This window comes from Anopheles cruzii, chromosome 2 (genome assembly GCF_943734635.1).
Source record: "Anopheles cruzii chromosome 2, idAnoCruzAS_RS32_06, whole genome shotgun sequence".
NCBI lineage: Eukaryota > Metazoa > Arthropoda > Insecta > Diptera > Culicidae > Anopheles > Anopheles cruzii.
The window spans coordinates 1,164,124-1,174,755 of record NC_069144.1 but is presented as its reverse complement, the minus strand read 5'-3'; positions in this window follow the sequence as shown (position 1 = coordinate 1,174,755).

Genomic DNA, 10,632 nt, shown 5'->3' with positions numbered 1-10,632 from the left:
TGGCCCAGAGAAGAACCTGATCGTAATTGCAGCTATCGGATGACACAACGGTTAAACTTACACCGTGGGCAATTTTTAAATTGAGCTTCCTCGATATGAATCGGCCATCCCATCGACCGAGCGAACGCGCGGGGGCCCCATATGTACACGCGAACAGCATCATCATCACTTAAAAGCTCGGCCTCACGCACACCCCAGTGCCTCGAGGCGCGACCAAGGCGGGCCGCGAACGTCCTTTCTTTCTTCCCTTTTTCCGTTTTATTCCCTTTTTCCTTTGCGCGATTTTTGGTTTCGTTTAGGGCGTTTTCAAGAACCGGGGTCGCCCGGAAAAGCTGAGCATTCCAGGGCCGCTTTGGTTTGTCACACGAAATTTCACATTCCTTGGCCCCTTAGTCAGCGCAGCATAATGGGCCGCCCCTCTGAATGGGTGGCTCCAAAACAATCGAGCAACCCGCGCTCGCGCTTTGTGTTCCTTTTATAGCATTGCGCATTAACATTTTTGTCCTTCCCCGCAGGGGCTCGGGGAATGTTTTCACACCTGCACCGAAGCCGCAGCCCTTTCTTTTATTGTTTGTGACCATCGGGTCTTCGATCGGCGGCGGGGTCGATTAATGCCACGTGACTCACCGAGAGCCTGGCCTCGTTTTCTTAGCCGCTTTTGCCAAACCCAAATCAGCATCCTCCGCGCCGGGGAATGCAGCTCGCACCGCGAACACACGCACGCTGCAATTATAGTAATCAAAACCGATGCACCGATGCTAGGCATCGGTTTTATGGCCTTTATGGCCGCCGGGCAACCGGGGACGGACCAAGCCAGTGGCGGGCTTTTAATAGCACGGTACGGCAGCGGGCCGTGCTGCGCTTCGGTTTTGCTTTTTTCGGGGCCGATCGCTGCGAAAGGAATGGTAAATGGTTCCAGGGAAACCCCCGGCGAGGGACATTAAAACCATAAACATGCTGGTTTCACAGAAAAAGGAAGCGCACGGCCTGATCCGATTATTCCGAGCCGGGCTAGCGTGGCGTGATTAGTCACTTCGCCTTGCTGCGGAGTTTGATCGTGTCAAAGTCAAGCTGACGCTGATGGGGGGGCCCATCCGATCAGTGAGTAATCATGAAATGCACGCTATTTTGATGTTTTAAAAGGAAATTTAAGTGGAAATTACAGTGCCGCTGGTGGCTTCTAACAAGCTGGTTGGATGTAAACTTAACACTTTTCCGAAACCCTTTCATTTTCTTTTTTAATGCCCGAGTTATGATTGATGGCGAAAAGCGCACAGAAACTAGAACTCAGAGCCAAGTCTGCCAAATGTGCCGCAAAAATTCCTTTGCCAAATGCAATCGACAGCACAACTCATCCATCTTGTTCGTTGAAAGGTGTGAGAATTCAATTTTAAGAACCCACCCGATCAAACGTTCCGATCGGTGATCACCTTTCTGCGTCTTCAATCGCCGCGCGACCAAAGCCCCACCGCTACAAAGTCTTGATTCGACCGCTCCACTGCCCAGAACGCGGCGTCTTGCGAAAAAGCCCGACGTTACGGAACCTTGGCAGAACCACATTTCACCGTTACTCACGATTTTCTGTTCTTTTCGTGTTTTAATTTTCGCCCCAAACACTACTTTTGCGGTAGGAACCCGACCCGCCTCGGCCCTGGAAGGCTCCGGAGTTGCATAACAGCACCGGAATGTAGCGCTCACGCCGCCGTGTCGACAGAAAAAGGCCGGGGAGTCACCACCGCAAGCTGACCTTTTGGCCACTTGCGGTGCTTGCGGTGGTTCCTTGGTGTAAAGGGCGCTCTCCGCCTGGTCCCATGGAGCTAATCCGATCTGAATCGTGCCTGGTTTGTCGTCTCCGGGCCCGGCCGGGCGGCCACAGTCTAATCATCGAGCCATCCTCTCATCGAGCATTAGCATATTAATGCACTCCACCTCGGCCCGGCTTAAAGCCTAGTTCTGGCACCTCCGACGGTGGCCACCGTCGATGCAGATGCATTTCAATTTGCGGTCGGTACCCGGCCCGGAGATGGACGCCGCCTAAAAACAGTCGGCCGAAGCACCGAAAAACACCGACCGAAAGCTAATCAAATTCATGCATCCTTGCATTCCTTGCCGCGTTGCGATCAATCGACCAGCCAGAGGTAACGGTCCGTGCCGACCGGTGTTCCGGGCTCGACCGCGACGCCAAACCACAGAATGGCAAAAATAAAATGAATATTTGATCGAAATCGAACCCTGCTGTGCCGACTGGGAGCCGGTGCACCGCGCCCTGGATGCATCTGGATGCAGCCACACCGACGGATGCGTTTGCGGTGGCTTCCGGTCCCGGCGCCCGGCCCCGGCCCGGGGCACCGGGTGTGCGGTGCCAAAAATGAAGTCCTCCACTGGCGGGCGTTTGACTTCCTGGCGCACGGCAAATTGATTTCCGCCACCAACGGTCGACGCCATCGACCGCAGAACCGGGAATTCTGGACGGAGTTAGATTGGGAAGGTGGTTGCGGCGCGGTGGTCGGTTGTAATCGCGCGAAGGGAGCGCGAAACTTTTTTCATTTCCACCGGACACCGGCCACCGGTGGGGCGAAAGTGGGCAGTTTATGTTTTGCTGCTCCTGCGAACGGTCCCAATATGTTGCCGCCCATGCAGGACAACGGCGCAACAATGGTTCGGTGGACGGATTCCGATTGGATTAGTTCGCGAACTAAGTTTAATAACAATTTGGCACAAAGTGTAAGTGACTGTCGTTCGGGGGGCGTCGCTCTCGGTGGCACGCGGCAGTACCTTAAAAGAGGGAAATTGTTTTCCTTTCATGAACCCGGGACCCCCGGGGTTTTAAGTACCACAAGCCATGTTATTTAATTAAGATTGTTGGTATTATTGATTAACATAATTGATGGTTTTTGGTATTGATTTTTTAACGAGGGTTCGTCGCTTGCGGTCGAGGCCTTGTTCTGGACAAAAATATTGAACATTAAATATGGTGTAATGGTGAATTAAGTAATCCAATCTAATAATCCAAATTTTTGATAATTAATTTTAATCCAAAACTCAAGAGAGCTTGTGCCTTGTTCCACCATCCGTTAATCGTTAACCTGACCGCGGTACGCGCTGAAGGTCGCGCGAGCTGGTCACACACAATTTGAATGTAACGACCCTCGAAACACGTCCCGTGACGACATTGAACTTCCGCAAACGAAGCCAACGGCGAAAAAAGCCACCATGAAACATCGGCCAGAAGAGGAAAACATCCTCCAAGACCTCAAGACAAGCTCAACGCTGGCCGGCCGGTGTGTTGGGGAGGGCTTGGCGCACATGTTACACGTCCCGGACACCCCCCGTCTCGGCCAACGTTAATGCATCTAATTAAAAAATTCCATCATCCAAGCCGCCAACGAGGGGATGGGAACGAGATAGATTAACAGCCTAGAAGGCCGAAAAAACCGAGGCCGAGGCCGGCAGAATAATGTGAAGGATGTCGTCACGGTTCGATGACGCCAGTGACAAGGCAACATTCCCGGCCCTCGGTGGCCACCTCTAGTGGGCAAACATCGTCCGTTCTCTTCTGCACTCTGCCAGATGGCCCCCCCCGCGATATCGGGGCCGCGGAGCCGATGCATGCATGTAATCAGAGCCAAATTACAATAAAGTTTAAACAGAAATCGCGGCCAACAACAAACTTTGACACAAGACAAAAAAAACAGCAAACCCCGACCGACCGAAACAAGAACCGTGTGGCCGTGCCGCGCGATATCGCGAACAAGATCCGCGCGGGCCGGTTGGACATGGGCAAACCCTCGAGGAAGGAGCATTATCAGTGGTGTGTCGCGCCGTCGGCGTGGAACGATGAGTAGGCAGAACATCAAGCGGAATCCAAGCGGGGGCCGCAAAGGTCGAAGCACGAACCGGATGATGACGGCGACACGGGCAGCGAAAGGTTGGGAAAAGAACCAGGCCGCTGAGACGCATTCCGTTCCGTGTTTAACTTATTTTGCACTTCAACAAATGTTACCTAAAGTTTTGTTATAATACTATATTATTTCGTTAAAATGGATTAACATCCTGGATGGTAATGCCACCGATAAGCGTCATCGAAAAGTACTGCCAGTTCCTTTCGAAACGGCGACCGTTTGGGTGGCGTCGTTCACCGCATGGCCCGTGGCAACAGCCATGCGGCATTGACAGGCACGATAGTAAAGGGCCATCGCCACGGAAAAGCCCAACCAACCCTTGTGAAAGGGTATTCTAACTGTAGCCCGGCCCTCAGCACGTTATCGGACCGTCTGCATCATATTTCTCTTGAAATTCACGACTTTTTTGTCATTTCAATATGCTGCTCTCGCCGTCGCCAGGAATTATGTGGCCCCGGCGTCGGGTTTCTGAACGTTTTGGGCCAGACAACCGCCTTCGGGCCTTCGTCATTCATGTCGGGCCACGGTGCCGGGCGGCCAGGACCGAGACGAGGACGAGCCAGATGCTGCCGAATTGTGTGTATGCGCCGCATGCTGCATGCAATTGATTATTGATTGGTTTATTGTATTTTATTGAGCATTTATAAAATTATAATACAACCGCTCAAGCCCGTCGGATGGTCACGATTTTCGGCACGACTCGGGGACCACGAGGTTCGGTGAGAAACGGGTCGGTTCCTGTAACTGAACTGAGGTGCATTCGCAATCATAAAACATGACAAACCGCATTCACTCGGGTAAAGGACCACGACGCCGGTTGCTGCACATCTATTTGCCATTTTCTATCAAAAGACCAATCAGTGGCCCGGTTTCGGGGTGGATAGAAACATTATTGTGAAGAGGACCCTGGGGACCGGCAATGCTACGGATGATGAACAATAATGCTTTGGAAAACCCTCGATCGAGCCCGTTGAATGCAGGCTTTCCTTTCTCGGTTAGCGTTCTCTTCGTTCAACCTTTCCTTTGGTGTGTGTTGAGTGGGTTTATGACTTGGACGCGGTTTTTGAATGTTGATCGATGATAAGAAAAAGCCACAAGAATTGGATAAAATGATTGAAATAGAAAATAACTTATAGCCAAAAATGCAAAAATTGCCCAATTATTTGGCCTAAATTGGTCGCAAGCCGGCGCTGTAAGCAGCCCGGGCGTAGCAATAAAATAAAATTCGTTTATCGCCATCGGCAGCCTTTTTGTTCCTTTTTAATTTGGGCCTCACGCGCTCCCTATCTCGCCGTGGCATCATCATCATCATAATCAAATCATTTCCATTATGAACATCCGCGAGCCAATAACCATTAGCACACACAGACAAAGCACACCGGGTCCACGCAGAGAGAGGGTTGCTGCACTAATTACCGTGGCCGACCGGCGGCGGCGGCAGTTTCCAGCGCCTTCGCTCCAAACGACTTCCTCGGCAGGGCGTTTGATCGCGATTGACAGTCATTTCCTTCGATTGTTTCAAGCGCCGAGCAGCAGCCTGCGGGCGGTGCAGAAAATTGCAGTTCCATCCACTGCCTGCTATGGTGGGTTGCAACCCGACCACGCCGACGAAGAACTTTGCGATTGGCGGCTTTTCGGGCAAAGAAGTAGATTTGGCGCGAGGGTATCATTAGACAATTTGGGAACAGGCCTTAGAAACGCGGCCCCCCTAAGCGGCTGCCGCCGAGTAACCTTTAAAAGCGCCCGAAGGACAAACGGTGTCGGCAGCTTGCGGGACGATTTGGAACTGGGGTGCGTTAAAAACAATGTTCGAAGCCAAGGGGTTTTGAGGTGACCGAGTGGCACCACCTGAAAACGGTGCTCCATCGTGCCGGGGATGTGTTTTATCGATACGTTTAGCGTAACAAACGACCAGCCGATGGTATCAGCGGCCAACGAGCGTCACAGTTCGCTGGACATTAAATTTTAGATCGTAGTTTGATATTTGAATGTGAAAGAAACGGTCGAAGATCGCTGAAAATAGTTTCTCCTATTCTTTTTGTAATCAAATCTGTTGTCTCCTCTTCAATTTTGTTCTGACTATAACAAAAGAAACGACTTAACTAACCAACATGAGAGAACTGTAGCAAACCCGTCCGAGTCCGCACTAGTTCGATGTTAAGCTAAGTTACTTCTTTTCAGTTCCTCATTGTACGAACTACGATCGCTCGCCAACAGGGTGAGAGTAAAATTTAATTACATCCCGTCCAGAACCATTCTCTGTCCGCTCTCCTTCGACAAAAGTATTAATATTTTAATTTCTTTGCATTGTTTCTCTACCGTCCCCCCTTTTGGGCGGTTCGCTAGCAAAAGAACACGGTTTTCTTAAAATGGCGACACACTTGGCGACATTCGCCTCGCGTCGCCTCGTCTGGATATTCTTGGCCGTCTTGGCGTTATGGAAATGAACGTAAAATTAATAACCGCACTCGCCGACTCGCCCGTCATTCTTTAACGACCGACCGCTGCCCGTAGCATGGCCAATGTTAAAGTTCATCACGCCCCGCCCGCGGACGGGATGCGGGATCGCCGTGGTCGTGGGGTCCTTCTGCTGCCCCATTTTCACACATCCCGCGCTCGTCATCTCGCGATGATGCAGAGCGCCGGCCACCGCCCGGGCCAGCGGGCCAATCGTCTCCCCCGGCCAAGCCCCGTATATGGAATAATAAAAATGTAATAAATTATTAGAAGTCATCACACTCAACATTCATCAACGCGACGAACACCGCCGCCACAGCCGGTGGGCGCGAGGGGCGTTTGGCAGCTTTCTCCTTAATACTTAGTGAAACACTTTTTTCGCTGGTCACAATTTATTTTTATTCATCATCTCCTTAACTTAGCGGTCAGCGTCTTGACCGTTTGTCGTCTCAATTAGTTCTCTCGTCTCGAACGACTTCGCAAGCTCTATATGGTTACGCGAGTGATCGAGTAGTCGGCTGCTCGATACCTTTTGTAATCGAGTACCGACTGCTCGATACCTTTTGTAATCGAGTACCGACTGCTCGATACCTTTTGTAATCGAGTACCGACTGCTCGATACCTTTTGTAATCGAGTACCTGACTGCTCGATACCTTTTCGCGGTGACCACCACAGGCGTTCGTCGCACTCGCTCCGGCCACATCTCTATTACTTCGAGCCTGGCCGCGGTTGGCCGGAACCGATGACAGTCCGCTAAAGGGTGGCATAAAAATTGCCAGGAAAACCACATGAATTCCATCACAAGATGAGGTCGTGGGGCGGGCATGGCTTCCATCATGCCGCCGCGCTCGAGATGCTCGCCTCGGCGACGCGACGGGCCGCATCAGCATAAATCATTCAAATTTAGAGAATTTAATTTAATAAAAAACACCACGAGGTCGGTCGCTACGGGTTGTTATCCGGCCCGGGGACCAAGGCCCGTGGGTTGTGTGGTCGTAAAGTGAAAGAATGAGAAACGGGCTTCGATCGGAGAGCGATTACCAGCTAGCGGAGAGATTAAACGAGCTATTAATGTTCGCGCGGTCGCATAGTTTAAGCTGGGGTTTGGGAAGCTTTCATCATTCTCTTTCCTATGGCACCTTGAGCCCCTTCGGTTTCGACAGTTTCCATAAGGCGGCAGTATGACAGCGAACATCTGGGGCTGAAGAGATACGGAACCAACTATTAAAGTGGATTTCGTGCGTCAAAATCCCGGTTATCAATTACTTTCGTGTTCTTAATCAATTTAGTTCACATTAGCTCAGTGGTACTCCCAACTTAACACTTCTTATCACACGTTGGTCACTGTTAAAGAGAGTTCTTTTGCTGACAGACAGACGATATATCGGCAATATCGACTACTAACGATTGGTCTCACATTTATTGGGCGGTGCAGACAAGCTTCAGACCAAAAAGTGCCTTTATTTGAACCATCGAACCAATCCCACATCGCAATCGGCCAGACCACAAACAAGGGTAATCACATTAAAAAGCGACATTCCCGACGACATGTTGTAACCTTTACATCCACGAGCGCCATTCCGCCATCCTACAGCAGCCCCGGTTGTTATTTAATCCGCGATAAAACAACGCTGCCGCGTGTTCAGTTTTATGACCGTTTTCCCCCAAAATCGGATTAGCCCGGCCACGGCTCGCGATCGATTTAAGCACTCGCTTCGGAAACGAACGCCCAGAGAGTGACTTTGACGACGTCAAACGGTCGTGATCGTGAACCCAAAAAAGGGAACTAACCGGAGGTAGTTTCTCCCTGCTGCTGGCGACAATAAATTCGATCGCGAAACATCTCGTATTACACGGCCCCCCGATCAGGAGCTGCGCGGTGAGAATCTATGAGGCCCCCGACGCAGACCAAACGCTGGTTGCGCCAAACCGTTCCCAGCTGTTCCGTGCGAAGAGTTTTATTATTAATTGACCATTTCTGTTGACCATCCGGACAGCCAATTAATGGGGCAACTTTCACCTTCCGCGTGTGACCGGGGGTCCTGCCACAGAACTGTTGCACAGGCTGCAGGTTGCTAACAGGGCCACACGAGAGATAGAGAGAGAAAAGGCGGTTGCATTGCACTGGATGCGCCCGAAGGCAAAATGAAGTTGTTCCCTGCCGATGCTGATCGGTCCGCGGCGGAGCGGTGCGTTTGATGCCCCGGCCGAGGATCGCAGCATGTGCCGCAGCTCCGTCTCCATGGGAGTCCGATCCGAGTTTTAGCGAACGTCTCTTTAGTGCACGGGTCGCCCGCGATCGGCACGGATTTAAATCCTGACCGGTTATGTAACGGAACCCCCCTGAGAGTGCGTAGCGTTCGCGGTCCTTTTTAATGGGAGTGCTTTCGATGATTAATCAAAACTGCGCACCACTTCGCTGCTGCGTGTGTCGCTAATCAAGACGTAGCGCGGACGTCGTTTCTCGTAGTAGGAGGCTGGCCAGCATTACGTGTCTCCGAGGCCGGCCGTGTTTATCGTCGCAGAAAAATCTATTTCGCTTTTCGTCAAGTATGACTTCCACGGGGATTTCGTGCTGGTTTCTGGTGTCTCCCAATTTTGAATGTAGTAGTTACATTAATATTATTGGGGGGATCCTTCAACGGGATGGTTTGTCAGATAAAAAATTTACAACGAAAAGACGTTTCAACAGAAACTAGAACAGAAACTAGAAACTTCAATCAAATTCCATTAATTTGCTCGTCGCAACCGCCAAAAAAAAAACAAAAAGAAAACAGACAAAATTTATCCTACGCTATCCCATTCTACGGAAAATTTACATAAAATAAACGGACATATTTTGTTTCGTCTGCCGCAACTGGAGCGTCCTGCTGGATGATCAATCGCCCGGACTGAATCGATGCAGGTGAATCTGTTCGTCGGCCTGCTGACTCGATATCTTGATGGTGGCCTGTCGCCTTTTTCTTTCTTTTAATTCTTCGCCCAAGAGAAATCTTCTAGTAAAGATACGGCCAGACCCGCATGCCAGATTCGACTGACTAAAGAAAAAGGCGCCACCAGCTCGTATGCTCCTGTCACGGTATAAGGCCGCGAGGCATTCCCTATGACAGGAGCGAGGAGTTGCTGCACGCGCTGGACTGGAAAAAATCAGCGCGCGCGCTCAACACGGGATATAATAAAGACAGCCCGCACAGCCCAAGCCACACCATCGAAACAGTGGACAACGTGGTGCTGATTAGCCTGCCTTCACCTTCGTCCCAACGACAAGTTATGGCCATCCTTGCACCTCAGGATGTTCTGCCTCACTTGTCAACCCACTAGAAGCATAAATGCTTCGGTTGGTGGAGAGGGTCATCAAACCTCCAAGATGACTTATCTCTCCAGCCACTCGCCAGACGGATCGATCAGGGGATGTGTGCTCGATGCAAACCTTGAGTCTTGAGCACCCTGCCCACCACAGGCGGGGTACTACTGCGTTCAACTGGCCTGGACTAAGGTCGCGACAAGGCATCGCCCTCTCGATCACTTGACCACTTTGCGCCGCTATACGCAATTGGTCACTTCTAGCTCAACAGGTGTTCTGTTGGCTCCAGGACTAAGGGTATCGTCCCACCACATTAAACCTCTAGAACTCGGTAAGTACAGGCCGTGTACTATCCAGGGACCACCACGCGGAGGCGTCTAGTCGGCATTTGCCACGCTCAAGTACGGTTAGGCCTAAGCGTGGCTTCGGTAACCTACAACCAACCTGATGGAAGGCTGCACAGTCTCCCCTCCCCAGGGGACCCCATGGTGGCCTGTCGCCGGCCAGCCATCAACGATGCTTCGTCCCGACCATCGCACTCGCCGTTTCCCGACGTGATTGGGGGCATCGGTTTGGGGTTGTTCAACGCTCATTTCGTTCGACCAGGAGGGAAGGGTGGCCGGAGCGGAATATGCCGTTGTAACCCACAATCTCTAACGCAGGACCACATTGTCGTATTAGAATTATCATTGTTAGAAAGTAAACATTTCGACGAATACGGTCGACTTTTTCCAGTTACTGTAAATTTGTAAACAAATCGCCTGTGTCTTCCTTTGATTTCGGTTACCTGCTTCGTTTTTGCGATTCGTCGTCTGATTGATTAACTTTTGTTCTAAGCTCTTGGTTAAGATACTATTGTCAATTAGGCTAAGTTTGCCCGTTGACGGTTTTTTTATGAATAAATAAATAAATAAATAAGTTAAATGCTTTTGCCTTCTTAAAATCTGACTGTTTCTACTGGATCATAT